Source organism: Myotis daubentonii, chromosome 5, assembly GCF_963259705.1.
Source record: "Myotis daubentonii chromosome 5, mMyoDau2.1, whole genome shotgun sequence".
Classification (NCBI taxonomy): Eukaryota; Metazoa; Chordata; class Mammalia; order Chiroptera; family Vespertilionidae; genus Myotis; species Myotis daubentonii.
The window spans coordinates 60,006,143-60,023,832 of NC_081844.1; positions in this window are offsets into that span (position 1 = coordinate 60,006,143).

A 17,690-nucleotide genomic window follows, 5' to 3' on the forward strand; every position below is an offset into this window, starting at 1 on the left:
GCGGGAAGCAGCCGATCAATGATTCTCTCTCATCATTAATGTTTCTATCTCTCTCTCCTTCTCCCTTCCTCTCTGAAATCAATAAATATACATATTTTTTAAAAATTTGTACTTTCTTACCCTAGCCGGTTTGGCTCAGTGGTCAGAGTGCCGGCCGGCAGACTGAAAGGTCCCAGGTTTGATTCCAGTCAAGGGCACATGCCCAGGTTGTGGGTTCAATCCCCAGTAGGAGGCATGCAGGAGGCAGCCAGTCAATGATTCTCTTTCATCATTGATGTTTCTATCTCTCTCTCCCTCTCCATTCCTCTCTGAAATACATAAAAATATATTTAAAAAGTGTGTACTTTCTTGAGGCAAAATGATCAGGAATGGACAAATTCATAAATTGTAATAAAAGTATTTATGCTTTATTAAATAATTAAGATTAATTATACTTGCAACAAACTATAAATACTCTTCAATATAAATATGGTTTAACCTTACCGTTATTCTTATTCAGGTATAAACTAAATGAAATCTCTATATTGACCGATCACATTCTTGACTTTTCAAATGGGTGAAAAGTCTTCCTGTAGCCTATTTTTGCTCTTATTGTTGTAACATATTCACTTATTGCTATTAAGTGCCTTAAAGAAAACTAACATAAAGGCTTCTCAATTTCTTTGTCCACAATTGCACAACGTTCCTCACCTGTATTTCCAAAGAGGTTTACTTTCTTAGATAATACACTCAGCAGACTGCCTATAGCTAGTATCTTTGTAATAAATCCCTATTTTCTGTTGAAATTTTCCATCTTTTCATCAGTTTTGCCCTCTTTTTCTTTAATTTCTTTTTCCTATTAGAACTGGTTATTTCAAAGCCTTATGTGCTAACTCTGATATCCGAACCATTTAAATATCTTCTATTATGTTTATTTCCTTGATTTACCAGCCTCTCCACAAATCTAGTAATTTTTAATTGTGTGACAAACATTGTGTCTAATGATCTGTAGAAGCTCAGGATACTTTCTACCAATGAGCTTCCCATGTCAGGAAGATAGTTAAGGACTCATTGTCTCATTCTAACCTGAATTATGTTGCGTTGGGACTTGCTTGCAGGTATATGGCTCAGTTTGAATCAGTTCACATGTGTTTCTCAGGCATGTTCTCCTAAGGTTTTTTATTGAAGGCCTGGCAAGTCTCTAATCTTAGGCATTAAAATCTGCCCTTGAGACATTTGGGACTTTGGTCTTTGGCCTTCTGCTTCCCACAACTTCCAACTTTGGTAAATGTATTGAGGAGGAGTCTAGTTGTGCGTTTGAGGCAGGTTCCATCTTCAAGTGGGACTTTGTCTCTTTAATACCATGGTGCTAGGAGATTTGTTTGCTTTATAAAAGCTTCCTAATCCCAGAATTCAGCAAATACACTGTGGGAAAAACTAACCATGTGTTAGAATGTCTGAAATTTCCAATTATCCCGCCAGCCCCATATAACTGCTGAAAGCTTTGCTGATTTCTCATTCTCCCAGTGAAGTCCCTCCGTGCAGGCCAAGCCCGGTCATCAACCCATGTCTAGAATTGGCAGATCTTCCATAGAAAATAGTGACAGACTGCTCATCTCAGAAGGGCTTTATCTTTTATGGATTGTTTAATTCTTCTTGATTCCTCAACTTTTCAAGGTCTTTTAAAATAAAGGTGGTTTTGTTTTTTTGTTTTTTGCAATGTAACTGGTTTTTAAAAGTAATTATAGTAGACATAGTGGCCCTTGTCACCTACTACTTTGTACTTGGAACCAGAAAAGTAAATAAATATGTTTAAGTGAATGAATGAACTTCTCAGAAGTTTGTGAGAATGCAATGCATATAAATTATGCATTGATATGTTAAAAATTCTTTATCTGTTGTTATAATTGGCTGATGGTCTTCAAATCTCCAGTCTATTGGTCCTAATTTTCATTTTGAGTGTGGCCACATTTTTTTTCTTTAGGCCTGTAAGAACATCTAACTCTACTTATATTTAATGTTTTGTGGGTCAGAGTAATTTTGTACCCTTAATTAACCTCTGCGTAGTTTGAAAATGTCTCACTTCCTTAAATGTTCCTTTTTGTTTTTCTCTTTGCATCATATCATAGAGTTAAGATATATCTGTCGTGATGTGGTCCCCACACGAGATGGTAGGCCATCCATCGCAGTTACTATGGAAATCGTCAGCAAAGTTGGTAAAGGAAAGGATCTGGTGTGTGGCTTTACCCATTTTTTTCAAAAGTAAACATATGTTAGAAACATTGAAACCACTGTGATACCCGACCCAGTTTTAGAGAACAGAAGTGGGGTCAAGCACTTGACTTAGGGGACAGTGTACAACCTAGAATTCAAGGAAACAACCCAATGTCAGTATTCACATAGCATCAAATATTCTTCATGTACTAACTGTGCTGAATATTTTTGGGTTCTATGATTAGTTTGCCGTGGTCATAAAAGGTTCTCCATTGGCCTGACATCTTTAGTGACGCCTCCCCCCTCTCTATCATTAAAAACAAAGTCCAGGAGATCAATAACTAATACTACCCCTGCTCTCAGTTGGCCTTGTGGCTACACATTGAGGCAGTTTTCAGTAGCATGCAGAAGTTGCAGAGAGCTCTAGACAGGAATGAACTGTCCAGGATAATTCTTTCAAATCATTTAGTGTTATGTTATTCTCTTTGGATGTCAGTAAGGTAGAACAATGAGACCCTTAAGAAGGTAGTTAGGGTTCACTTTCTATCACCTTTAGCATTAAATATGATGTGAAAGTCTCATTGCATGTTAATTTCCTTCCACATAAAAGTGGCTAAATATGGCCCTCCTACTCTGGGACATGTCATTACCATTTATGCACATTAGTCTAACACATTGCACTTTCAATGCATTTTATAAACACTATCTATTCAGCACAGCACCCCTATGAAATAGGTTAGCTGAATTACCTTCACTTTATAGACAAGCAAATGGAGACAATAAGAGATTTAAAGACATGCCTTAAGGTTTATAGCAAGTCGGAATAGAGAAGCAAGTCAGAACTCCTGAATTCTTGATGCCTAGTCCCCGCATGACACTAAATATTTTAAGTACATTTTAAGGTTCTAATGCAATGTCAGTGCAATGCCAGAAAGGTAAGAGGTGGTGGCATTATATTTGTGCTTGGATTTTAAATCTGTACTTGAAGGCAAAAGCAACCTGCAAGTTTTTTCATTGAAATACGATTTTGAGCCCAGCTGGAGTGGCTCAGTGGTTGAGCATCAACCTACGAACAAGGAGGTCACAGTTTGATTCCTGGTCAGGGCACAGGCCCAGGTTGTGGGCTCGATCCCCAGTGTAGGGTGTGTAGGAGGCAGCCAATCAATGATTCTCTCTCTTCATTGATGTTTCTATCTCTTTCCCTCTCCCTTCCTCCCTGAAATCAATAAAAAACATATTTTAAAAAAGAAATTGGATTTTGAGAGTCTTCACTGATGCTTAAAATGTGCATGGAACTTCTTCTGAATTTTAACATTATCATCAGTGAGGTCACAGTAGCCCAAGGCAAACAGAGGGGCCTCACAACTTCAAGTTCAGAGATGACTAAATAACTTCTCCAGCTCCAACTCCACTTTTGATTTGCCCAAGCAAAAGCCAGCTATTACTTTGGTCAGCCTTTCAAGGGAAAAACCAGAAACCCATTCGCTCATTAACTAATGTGCCAGGCTCCGGGCTGGGTCCTAGAGAAACAGTTCTGCAGTGCAGGATGGTTAAAAACAAGATAATGTTCAGAGTGTTTTCAACAATCCATGTTGTGTAAGCACAGTAGCTCCTTGGCCTATAATCAGTGGCTTCCTTGCTTGTTGCATGTGCCATGCCCCTTCTGGCCTCAATGTGGCAAAGAATCCTGTGATTAACTGGCTACAGGAAAGGCAGCAGCAGCAACCAACCTAGTTTTAAACCCTTTAAATGGCAACTCATCATTGAAACACAACAAATACAACCGATCAGAGGGTTTTCCATCAACCACCCTCCCTGGGAGGAAATGGTAACTCTTAAGAAAGAATAGAAACCCGTTTGGGCCTAAAGCAGTTATTCTGCTGTAGCTCCCAAGGCCTGAGGGATGACCACACAGGAGCAGGATGAGCGTTCAAATCGGGAGTCTCTGTGGAAGTGAATCATGCTCAGAGGAACAAGTATTTTTTTTCTGCTTTATTGTGAGGGTTCTCTTGAGCCAAATAGCAGAGGGGAATGAGAGAGCAAAGAGATGGGTATGGGGTAGGGTGGGGGGGTGGGAGTCAAGGCAGTTGTTCAAGATGGTGCCAATGGAGGATTTGGGGGAATTTCAGAAAGGGTCATATTATGACTGGGTTTTCCGACTAACTGCCTCAACTCAATTTTGCGAAGAAACTTCACTGGCAATTTTGTGCTTGCATCCAAAAGATGTGAAAAACAACTACAAAATAAGCCAGTTGCCCCATTTCCTTTCCTTTTCTGTCTTTTGATGTGCTGATTTCAAAAAAAAATTTTTTTATAACTCATGTTTTGCTGCCAGCAGCAATACGATGTATGGAAAACCAGATCCATTCAAACGTACATAGGCTCAAACACAACAGGTATGTGTGTGTGTTTCATATATATATTTTTTTTATTTTTATTTTTTATTTTTTATTTTTTAAATATTTTATTGATTTTTTACATAGAGGAAGGGAGAGAGATAGAGAGTTAGAAACATCGATGAGAGAGAATCATCGATCAGCTGCCTCCTGCACATCTCCCACCGGGGATATGCCCGCAACCCAGGTACATGCCCTTGACCGGAATCGAACCCGGGACCTCTCAGTCCGCAGGCCGACGCTCTATCCACTGAGCCAAACCGGTTTCGGCCATATATATTTTTAAATTGATTTCAGAGAGGAAGGGAGAGGGAGAGACAGAAACATCAATGATGAGAGAGAATCATTGATCAGCTGTTTCCTGAATGCCCCCTACAGGCTATTGAGCCTGCAACCCAGGCATGTGCCCTGACTGGGAATCAAACGGTTACCTCCTGGTTCATAGGTCAACACTCAACCACTGAGCCACACTGGCCAGGCCCAATATTTCTTAAAAGCCTGAGCTGGGAGCTGGTATGCAAGTTTGTATGGGAGAGGGATAGTTCCTGCCATTATGGAACAAAGTTGGGGTTGACCAACCATACCCATGTGGAGCCACTAAACTGAATTCTTGGGGAATTAGAACAGTAGTTCATGGAAGTGATACAGATGCTGTGGGAGGGACCTGCAAAGATTGTTGGGCAAAGTGGTCTTAGGCTAGGAGGTGATCATTTTTAGAGTTCTGAATGAGCTTTGTTTAGCACGTGCTGGGGGAGACAGACATTGAATGTCTACTAAGAGCCACTATCCCACTCACTCCCTACAAAGACCTCATCATCTCTATATTAAGGAAGAGGAAATTTGTTGCTGAATTGACTTGCCCAAGTCTACATATTCATTAAGTGGTAACAGTTAAACCTGAGTATGCCCACGTTTTCTACTACACCATACTGTCTCCTTTGCCCAATTCTTAATCTTTTTTTTAATATATTTTATTGATTTTTCACAGAGAGGAAGGGAGAGGGATAGAGAGTTAGAAACATCGATGAGAGAGAAACATGGACCAGCTGCCTCCTGCACGCCCCCTACTGGGGATGTGCCCACAACCAAGGTACATGCCCTTGACCGGAATCAAACCTGGGACCCTTCAGTCCGCAGGCCGATGCTCTAGCCACTGAGCCAAACCGGTTAGGGCCCAATTCTTAATCTTTGAGATTTTAATCTTTTGGTCTGTCACTAATATGAAGCATTTAGCTTTCTCTAGGCAGTCAGATTTCAGAGTGTGTACTACTCCTGCCTCCTCCCCACACATACCAGGTTAATAGGCGGGATATACAAAAGTAACATAATCCTGCTGCTGGGAGCTTCCCCATTCTTTCTATTTTCATCATCAAGACAGGTGGCAACTGAACTAACCCCTCACACTGTTATGAACATAAGCATCTCCGTTGTGTATACTGTGTAACGTGAGTGTTTCTGGCTTGAGTTGGCGTCAGTGGCAAGACACATTTTATCAGAAACAAAAAAGAAGGACTGATTTCAGAATAAAATAAACATTTACAAGAAATGAGACCTCTTTACTCATGATAGTAGCTTGTAGAATTAAAATTATCTTTCTTCTCTCCACCTCCCATGGGTTGGAGACTTAAGGAAATTATAGTTCTGATGTCTATCGGATGCTGCTCACATATAGTCCCTATCTTATTTCTCTTGGATAAGTTCACCCACAGCCTTACCACCCTGTAACAGAGGGAAGTGGTTCCCAGCAATACTGCCCTGTATTCCATAAATAGGTCGCTGACCCCACCTGAATATGTACACAAAGGTTAGGCCTGCATGTTAAGTGTAGGGAATGCCTCTGTAATTGGTGATATTTAAATATATGTTTTGGACACTCACGGGTGTTCTCTCTTCCTCTCTGTCAAGTATAGACACACACACACACACACACACACACACACACACACACACACACACACACACACCTGCTTCTTAAATTCAGAAGGCTTCCTGCAAAAAATAAATAAGAAAAATATCTATTTTCTGAGCAAAATATTACTTTTTTTCTTAAGGAGTGAGTCTTTCACAAATTGTTGATCAGGTTCAGCTTTTAATCAGTCTACTCAAATCGTAAGGCAACTCTAAAAATGCAACCCAGTTACAAGCCAAGACTAGAATCATTTCTTGTTACTTACAGGTATAATTAAAATATAACTTGATTTGAAAAAATGTTCCTGACACAACTTTGAGTGTACTATTTGTCTGAAAAGTTAGGTTTGGGGTTGTATTGAAGTTGTTGTTTTTTTAAATAGAGTTTTATTTCTTTTTCATTTACAAAAGAATTATTAAAAACAAATAATTTGATTTGTTATTATTTAGGGTTCTTTAAGAAAAATATATGGAACTTCTGTATTAACCAAAAATTTTAACTGGTGGGCCCTGGCCTGGTGGCTCAGTTGGTTGGAGCATCGTCCCATACCCCAAAAGGTTGCAGGTTCATTTCCCTGTCAGAACACATTCTACTGCCTAGATTACAGGTTTGATTCCCAGTTGGGCACATATCATTCCCAGTTGGGCAACTGATCAATGTTTCTCACATTGATGTTTCTCTCTCTCTCTCTCTCTCTCTCTCTCTCTCTCTCTCCCTCCCTCTTTCCCTCTCTCTCTAAAAAGCAATAAAATTATATCCTTGGGTGAGGAGAAAAACTGGTTGATATTTTTAGCTAAATAGATTTATCTATTTATTTATTTATTTCTTATTGTTTAAAGTATTACAAATAGTAGTACATATGTCTCCTTTTTTCCCCATTGACCTTCCCCCAGCCTCCCCTACCCCCCGGCACATGCCCTCACCCCATCCCCCCAGTGTCTTGTGTCCATTGGTTATGCTTATATGCATGCATACAAGTCCTTTGGTTGCTCTCTTAGCTAAATAGATTTAAATGGCCCAAAGATTAGTTTTAAATTAAAAGGCATCCTCAAAACAGAGTAATAGCCACATAGGTATGATATGTGGCCTAAAAAAAAGAAAAGCACCTGAAGCCAGTCATTTAACCATATGATGGTCAATGTCATCATCTAGCCTGAATTAAGGCGTGCCAAACCAGGATTATCTCAAATCCTGCAATACTGCCAGCACAGCGATTGTTAAGTCCCATGGGGTGTAAGTATGTGTGGGCTCCAACTTGGAACTTAAAAAAAAATGTGTCTGATAAAAATTGGCTTACTAGAATAATGTGTTAATTAAAATGTTTAATTATTTATCTAAAATAGCTTTGTGCTATGGCACAACGCAGGGTTTATGTTCATGCTCCTCTTTTCAAAATAAGAGAATGTTTGCTTTGTGTGCTCTGTGTTTCAGTGTCAGGATACCGGGGTTATATAAATGAATTGTATCCTCGCAGCACTGACAAGGGTAGACTCTTTAGGAATAACATGGAGGAGCAGGGATGGCTTTTTTCCTTTTACCACCCACATTATGTTATGAGTAGCAAGGGTATTTAAGTGCTTTGGCACGGAACATGAATAAAGAGCTGATCTTGAAAATACCATTATCATTATTTATTTTTGAAATTGACACTCTGCTCTATTTTAAGGCTTACACCCGGTTTTATCTGTGTATTTCAGATAATCCAACACACATAAGAACCAGCCCCAAATGTCTTCCTTTCTTCTCCCCTACCCATGGGTCTTTCCATTTAATTTTTTTGAGGAAAAAATAAAAGGTGAAGAAAACATGGGTCCAAAAAAAGACATCAACTGAGGAATTTTGTTTATTATAATTGGACAGCTGCTGTTGGCCTAGTAAGTATCATTTTATGTTTTATTTTGATTGAAGAGATAGCATTTTGCCAACCATAATTTTTACAATTCAGCTTTTCAGTTGAAATGAGATGACCTTTTGATTTTCTTTTCTTTTTCTTTTCTCCCCCAGCAGATGGTGTATTCCCTAAAAGTGTCATTGTCTGGCAGATGATTATGCTATTACCTTAAAAGTGACTTATTTGATATTATATTTAATGTATTCTTTTTATCCTACCTTGGCTGAAACCCACCTATTAGCTAAATATATTTAATTAGTAATATGAAAGAGTTCTGTGGGGATTCTTAAGGGAGAAATCTGGCCCTCAGCCTTGGAGAAGATGCTGTTGATGTCTTTCTTTGACAAAGATTTTACTTTTGAATTAAGGAGATATTTCAAAAATATACTCTACAAAGTGGCAAACATGAAGGTGGCTTATTGATGTGGTTTGGGGGTAATGTGGGCAGGGCCTCTACCAGTCATCTCTGTGCCCATTAGAAAGAATAATAATAATAACTTAAATAGAAATGCTATACTTTCACTGCTTCTGTGACTGTTGACTCTTTCGGAGAGTCACATGACTTAGACATTGTGGAATGGGTTTGCTGTGGACTGAACGTTTGTGTCTCCCCCACCAGATTGACATGTTGAAATACTAACCCCCCAGATGATAAATATTAGGAGGTAGGCTTTTCAAGGGGTGACCTCATGAATGGGGTCAGTGCTCTTATAGACACCCCAGAGAAGTCCTTTGCCCCTTCTGCCATAGGAGGGCACAGGGAGAAGATGGCCATCTATGAACCATGAAGCAGACACTCAACAGATAGCAAATCTGCCGGTACCTTGACTTTGGACTTTCTAGCCTCCAGAACCATGAGAAATAAATGTCTGTTATTATAAGCCACCCAATCCATGGTATTTTGTTATATATTCCAAGTAGATTGAGGCAGGGTTAAAATATTGAACTTTTCTTTCTTTCTTTCTTTCTTTTTTTAGAAACTAATGTTCCAAGGAAAGCACTATATTTTTAATTTTTTTTGTTGTTAATCCTCACCCGAGGATATTTTTTCATTGATTTTTAGATAGTGGAAGGGAGAAGGAGAGACAGAGAGAAACATTGATGTGAGAGAGACACATTGATTGGTTGCCTCTTGCAAGGGCACCCTGACCAGGGCTGGGGAAGTTGCAATCAAGGTCCGTGCCCTTGACCAGAATTGAACCCCAGATCCTTCAGTCTGCAGCCCACCAGTCTATCCTCTGAGCCAAACCGGGTAGGGCAATGTATTGAACTTTGAAGGGTTCTGAGTTATCCAGCTGCAATTTATCTTAATATACCTCATGGAGCTTAGAACAAAAGCTGACACTGAGAAAGAACTCAGTACCACATTGGGTTGACATCTCTCCTGGCTAGTATAGTCTCAAGTCACGGGGATTCCATTTTTATTGACCATATGCTCTTAATTCCTGAAGTGCTAGAGGACACATGTGGCATCTTATGTAGGACTATTTTGGGATGAGGTCTGGAATAAGCATGATAAATAGAAATAGCAGGAGTGAATTTTGCCAATGACACGCCAACATCTTTGCAAAATGAGTATTTGTGACTAGAATAGTTCGAGGAAAGTGATCATGGGGATTCCATCTATTGGCAGGGTTTCTCAAAAGGGAAGGGCAGAGTGTTAAAGGTCATGTAGTCCATCTTCCAGGACTACACATGTTAAAGGTAAAGATCTTGCTCAGTGTAGAGCTTCCTTCCATCAAAAAATGCTGCAATATTTTCTCTCAGGATCACAAGTACTTCTTATAGAAGTAAGGCATTAAATGGTATCCTAGGCTCCCCAAACTAGGTAAGCTCCAAAACACCCACTTAGGGGATTAAAACTCATTAGTTTATACACTTCTAATTTGCATGGATTAAGAAGGTATTTTGTTTAGTTACATAATATGCTAATGCGAAGTACCAAAAACATTAAATAATTGCCATCCAGCTCCTCACCCCATACACACTTCCATAATATCTATAAACTCAACCCTCATACTTGTGGTTTTTCTCTATTCATCCCTACATTTATGCTGCCAAAGCATTACATTGTATTTTAATTATTTTTTACATTTCTGTTTCCCTCACTAGAGTGTGTTCTTTATTTTTATTTTTTTGGAAAAGCTGGTTTATTTTTTTAGTTTATTTTTAGTTTTATTGAGAAATAATTGACATACATCACTATATAAGTATAAGGTGTGCAGCATGATGGCTTGATTCACATGTGTTGTGAAATGATTACCACAATAGGTTTAGTTAACCTCCATCATCCTGTGGTTTTTTAGCCTAGTTTTTAGAGTCGAGAGCGGGGCTTGGAAGCCAGATCACCTGGGTCCCAAACTTGCTTCCTTCAGTGACAGTCTCGGTGAGCTTGGGGGTGAGTTCCTTTATTTCTGTGATTCAGTCCCCAATTCCGTAAAGTTTTTTAAAAAAATGACAATGCATTTGACTCATAGGGTTGTTATGAGGATTAAATGAGCCAGTTTGTGAAATTAGAACAGTGCCTAGGACATAGTAAGTGCTAAACAAATATGAACTGTTCTTGGTACGTAGCATTCAACAAATGTTGATGGAGAGAATAATCATCAGACATGTTTGAGAAAGCATCTCTGACTGGTGAGATGTTCCAAGCTTTTTACATTGGTAGGCACTTACGAGGATGAGAAGATTCACTTGGAGATATTTTCAAACTGTGGCTATTTTCTTGTTTGATAGAGTGAATCACTGTCTTTACAGATGAAGCAAAAATACTCTTTTGTGTGGTCAAACTGGTCTTCTGTTGACATTATCTATAAGATATCAGATCTTGCTCAAGGAGCCTTGAATTCAATGGCCACACTGTAATGCTGTGCTAGCCATATCCCTGAGCTCACAATGGTATCCTTTGCTATATCACTGTAACACCCCTAGTTGGGCCAAGTGTGTTTAATCAGGGCCTGGATTTCTGACTAATCAGATTCCTTTTATAGACTGAAGTGTTACCAGTAGCAGAAGAAGCTATTCCTAGATTTGACTCAGAACAAAGCAGTTAGTCTCACAGATCATGGAGGATGTGTATTAGGGATTAAAACAAAGAACAATTAGCACTTACATTACCTTGGATCATGTTTATACTTTATTATCAACTCTCACCATTTGTTTGAAATCAGCCTGCATTTATTTGACTCCTAGAGCCTGGCAGAGGGTGATAAGGTATTCCTTCAATTATGTTTAAATTTCCATACCCTTATGTTTCACAGCAGGAATCTATTTTCCAGTCAGGGTTTTACAAAATGATTCCCATGGTCATTGTCAGGTCTTGATCAATCTTTGCCACTGAACCATAAACCCCAGGGGATGAAAGGTCTTCACTCTATGTCCTAGCTCCAGATTCTCCAAGAAATTATATGCTTTCGGAATGAATAAGGTCCCATCTGAAGCTCAATTACCATGTGCTACAAAGTATTTTATCTTATTTTGTTATTTAAAGCACTTGTGAGCATTTCATGAACTTCCCTCCGTGTGGCATCAACCTACCAGGACACCTTCTCCCCACCCCCCCACCCAAAACCCTTAACCTTCTCCTGGGCGCTTCTGCTGAAGAACTTGGCCCTCACGATGACAGGCTGCTTTGGGAGCTTTCCCTTCCCCAGAACTCGGTAGTAGCCCCAGCGCCCCACAGCCATGACAGGAGCAGCTCCAATCTTGTTTTTGGCAGCATTTACCCGTGTCTGCTCACTGACCAAGTTCACTGCTTTTAAGTGATCTGTACACATCTTTAGAAATGTTTGCATAGAATTCCACTGTATCCGTTTACGGTGATTTCCTTAACTATTCCCCCTTCTTGGTAGACATTTAAGTTATTTCCTTTTTTCACTATTACAAACAATGCTACAATAATCATCTCTGTCTCTATCTCTACATAGTTCTATGATGATAGTTCATAGGATAGAATTGGATTGCTATAGGGTAGTAGTGAATTGCTCTAGTTTTGTAGGATAGCCGTGGATTGCTGGGTCACACGTTGGCTAGTTTAGAAATGTTGCCCATGCTTTTTCTCTCTCCTTCCTGCCCTTGCCATATGCAAGCAGCTAGGGCCCACTATGTTTACTGTCCCTGAGGAAGGACGTTCCAATTCCAAAATCAGAGGGGGCAAAAAAAAAAAGTCTTCAGGGCTTTGGTTTCCAAAAGCCCAAATCCCCAAGGGAATGCAGAAAACTGGCAAAGACAGAATGTGTATGAGACACATAATAAAAGACCACAGAACTTCTGTTTTAGGTTAGAGAAAGTTTCTCTGGCATGGTGGAGAGGGAGAGGGGATGGAGGGGAAGTGAGGACAGTGGAGGCATTAGTAGGTCCTAGCTGCAGGCCATGCTCTATGTTTCCCAAGTTATGATCTCACTGAGGAAGCCGTCCCCGGGGCATCAAGGCAGTATGGGTCCCAGAGATGAGATGCTGTGTGTTGCATAGAGGAAAATCTTCCCACGAATAACTTTGCCACAATTCCAAGGCTGTAGCTTAGCAGGGGAGCAGCAGAATTATTCCCAGACCCTCAAGCATGGCATGAAAGAAACAGAGAAAGTTGGACATGAAGGGGCCATGCCACCAGGACAAGGGACGTCTCCTCAGTGACCTGTCTGGGATAACCTCTGAGGACTGAGTGAGCCAATGACTCCCTGGAGGATGCCTGTGCAAACTGATGATGTTGAGGATCATATACCCCTCTCCTTCCTCCCCTACATCTTAAAGTGACATCAAGACTTGGAAATTACTCAAGGGGAAGGAGGCGAACACTGAATTGGTTGAGATGGAGTTTCTGTGCCTCTGAGTTTGATCACCAGGATTCTTTTCTATTCTATGGGATTTATGCATTTAAAATGTTTTATAGCCCCTGTAATTTTTTATTCCAATTCATACTCCCATGAGAGTGCCCATTTCGTATATCCTCGCCAACACTGGATACTAAAGCACTTTTGAATTTTGTTGTTAATTTAATAGGACAAATGTGCCATCTTGTTGTCTTTATTGTGTTTCCTGGCCATTGGTGAGCACCTTTTCATGTTTACTGGTTATTTGTATTTTTTCTTATGTGACGTGCTAGTGTGGTTCATTTCATTTTTCTGTATTGCTTGATGATATATTTTGTCTTCTATTTAAAGACCAACTACTGGCTCACAACAACTAAGTGACGTTTAATCTTTAGACATTACCCCTTAACCCAAAGGTGAATATATCATGTTCTACAAAGATAATGTGCTCCATTGTAGAATTAGGTTTTTTGGGTTTTTCTTTTTTAACATTTCCCATCTCATCAATATCAATTGTTTCAACATCTTAATGAAAAACATGGTGATTTTCTTATAGAAAGACATTTAGGTGAGGAGGGGGTAGAAGGGACATAGAAAAGTATTTTTAGTTCTAATGTATTTTTGGGTCTCCCATGAAAAATAATATTTTAAAAATACATTACTAATTTCTTAAGTCAGAAAAGCAAGATCATAAGGATTATGGCTGGCTATCGTTAAGCTATCTTTCTTAAAACTCCTTTCCAGTGAACTTAAATTTGATTTTAAAAACAATTTACTTGTGTTATTTTATTTAAATTCTTCTCCTGGGGGGTTTCTTTCTCCCTGTCTTCCCACAACTCTTTGTTTGGTATTCTGGTGATTCTTTTAAAGTTTAAAATGCAGCATTAAATCATGATTCACTCGAATTGTGTACTCCAACAGTGTGGCCCTTAGAAGTGGTTTGTTTTAAAGGTAGAAACACTGATGTTCAGGTGTTGCCGGCCAGTGACAGAGGCACCCCAAGTCTGCTCGCTTATTCTCCCTTCACTTCTGCCCAGTACTCCACATCCTCTCTATTCCTTCGCTCGCTTTCTGTTTAATAGACTCTGGGAAATAGTTTGAATCGCTGCTAGCTGTTCACATAGAGGCCAGGCTGTTCGTCTTTGCCATCTGAAAGCCGCTTTGATGGTCTCGGCAAAGTGAACTCGTGGACACCCACCGCACCGCTGGCATCTCCCTCGCAGCCTGAGCAGACATCAAAGCCGGCCGGCTGCGTGGACGCAGTTCCCTGAGGACAGGGCTGGGGCTGTCTGGCAGGCTCCCTGCTGGCTTCACAGAGCCACTCACTACCTGTGCCCTGCGCCGGAGAGCACCTCTACCTGTCTGGGGCCCACGGATTAAAGAGGCCTTTCAATGTTCAAACCCATTCTCTGGCAGCTGGAATGCCAAGTGTACTTAGAAACTATAACCAACTCTATTAATTTTAAAATGAAGCAAGAATACCACTGCCTTTCTTCCTCCAACACTGTCCCTTTGTCTCTTCTGGGCTGATGCTGTTCTGTTGGCCGTATCTACCTGGCTGGGATGATTTAAAGGGGCATGCAAAGGGGCACCAGGATGGGCAGCCCGGAACAAAGAGCCCTGTGGTGATCAGAATGGATGTCAGCCCAGCTCTCCGCCTGCTCAGAAGGATGGAGGACTTTCCTCTTGCCAGCAAGATCCCATCGTTTACCTAACCCGGTAAACGCCTGGCATTGGACCAGAGCCCGTTTAATTCAAGTGACTGTCCCCATCTGGGTCAAGACTGGATCCCAAGCACTTTCCGATACTTTTAAAACTCTAATACTTTTGAAAATATGCAATATAAGGTAGGGATGATTAGGCATTGTCCTTATCCTTCTGAACTTGGAGGCCAGGAAGACTCTAAGGTTTCAAGGCAGATGCCCCTCTTGGTAACGTGGCCTGTCACTTTCCAATGGGCACGAAAGATTCTTTCTGGACCATCAGACAACAGCAGGCCTCTCTCCAACTACCTGAGAAAACTTGTTTCCCTCGGATAAGTCCAAGCTCTTCTCCACGGGCTTGAAAGCCAAGAAACGTGACTCAAAAACCAATAGTCCGGGCTACCACCGGTTGGGCAACTAAACCTTCAAACATTAAGTCTTTCAGAGACTTTCATTTTTTATCATTCTGGGGGCAAGAGCTGGATAAGCAGGGAAAATCCAAAGATAAAGGGGCTCTCTCCCAAGGAGAGGCTGGGGACGGGGAGGATTCTCTGACAACTCAGAGCATCGTGCACGGTGAAGCAAGACCTCCCTCTGCTTCATGTGGCGGTTGTGACATTCTTGTGGCCAAATGAAAACAGAGCACACTGTGTGTCCCAGGGCATATTAACGTCCACCGGGGAGGGCTTCAAAGTGCCGTGGAATTGTCTGAGGCAACAGGCCTGCAGGTGTGGAGTGAGCAGCCGGCGAGCTGGGTTCTTGGAAATGAATGTAGGAAAACACAAGGGCAGCCTATTGGTTCCTCGCACGTCTGTTAGTGCTGGACTCATGAAGGGAAACAGAGAAGCAAGCTGCATTCTGCAACTGGGGGGCAGAATTCCTCCTTGGTACGGAAGAGGGGCTGAGGCAGGTAAAGAATGGGTGTGATGAGTGCCCCAGCTACTTGACTTAGCCTGTGATTTCCTGCTTGGATTGTCTCCTGACTCCTGCTTCTTCTATGAACCTAACATGATTGATTTTTCAAGGCTTCTACTTAGATAGCTTTAGTGGACGCATGTAATAATCCTTGAGATATATAGGGTACTACTGGTGTCCTCATGTAAAGGTGGGGAAACCGAGACCCCAAAAATACAAAGATTCCCCGGTTTGCCCTGGATGGGCTGTGTGGGCAGAGCTAAGCCTGAGGTCAGGCCTGAAGCCAGGTCCAGCATTCCTGCTAGGACCCAGCCCCCTGTCTAAGCAGCCACGCTCCCCCAGCCCACTGAGCTTCAAGCTCCAGCTGACCTCATTTACCCGAGAAACAAAGCAAAACTATCCCCACCCCCCAAAAGAAACAAACTTTAAGTAATTTTTATTACCAGACAAATATATGTAGTTTTAGTAAAAAAAAAAAAAAAAAAAAAAAAAAGTTAGGAAATACAAATAAGGAAGAAAATAAATATCACCCAGAATCCTGCCACATAATAACTAATTAATGTAATAATAACATAATAAAGGAAACTGCCCATATTTTAGGGACTATCTTGCTGCTTTCTGCAAATGCATACATTTAGGTAGGTTTTTAGCTTTTTTTTTTTTTTTCAAAAATGATATCATTTGGTATAGAATGGGATTATTGTTTATTCTTCTACATATTGAGAGACTGTCAATGTCAATATTACAGACACTTTTAAAATAAATAGGCCCTGGCCGGTTTGGCTCAGTGGATGGAGCTTTGGCTTGCGGACTGAAGGGTCCCAGGTTCGATTCTGGTCAAGGGCATGTACCTTGGTTGCGGGCACATCCCCAGTGGGGGTTGTGCGGGAGGCAGCTGATCGTTGTTTCTCTCTCATCGATGTTTCCAACTCTCTATCCCTCTCCCTTCCTCTCTGTAAAAAATCAATAAAATATATTTTTTAAAAAATAAAGTATACAGGATGGGCAAATGTAGGTTGTTGTAATACAAATAAATAATACAATCTATAATAATAAAAACGCAATATGCTAATTAGACCAGAAATCCTTCCAGTCGACCTTCCGCATGAAGCCAGGGCTGCGAGGGAAGCCCAGGTCCCAGGTGCCAGAGGGAAACTGGTGCTGGCAGCCGGGGGAAGCAAGGCCTACTCTTGCACGAATTTTGGGCCTCTAGTAATGTATCACAATCTATAATAATGAAAGTGTAGTATGCTAATTAGACTAGCAGCCAAACGCACTTCCAAAGGTCCTTCCAGACACCCTTGTGGATGGAGCCGGGGCTGTGAGGGCCAAAGGCAGGCAGCTGCAGTGGCCAGCAGTGGCTTTAGCAGCAGGGTGATTGAGGCGGCAGCTTCCCCTGATTGGCCAGGTCACCTCCCGCAGAGGGAGTCCAGGCTGCAGCTTAGGCCCGCTCCCCGCTCCCCGCTTCCCTAAGCTATCAGTAGGACATCCCCTGAGGGCTCCTGGACTGTGAAAGGGGGCAGGCCGGGTTGAGGGAACCCCCAACGCCCCAGTGCATGAATTTTCATGCACCGGGTCTCTAGTTGATAAATAACAATACAAGAATGAACTCGTATTTCATTTACACTCAGAACTGTAAGCCTACTTTTGCCCACCTCTGTATATATCATTCCATGTCTACATATGTTTCCATTCTGTAGGTATAAGAATATACTTAGTTTTACCCTGATGTGTTTTCAGGTTTGCTATACTATAAACAATGCTGCAACGACTATACTAGTGATTAATTTTTTGCACACATCCCTCCTATTTTCTTAGAATTAATTTCTGGAATTGGAATTGACAGTTCAAATATATATACTCTACCGTTTCCAC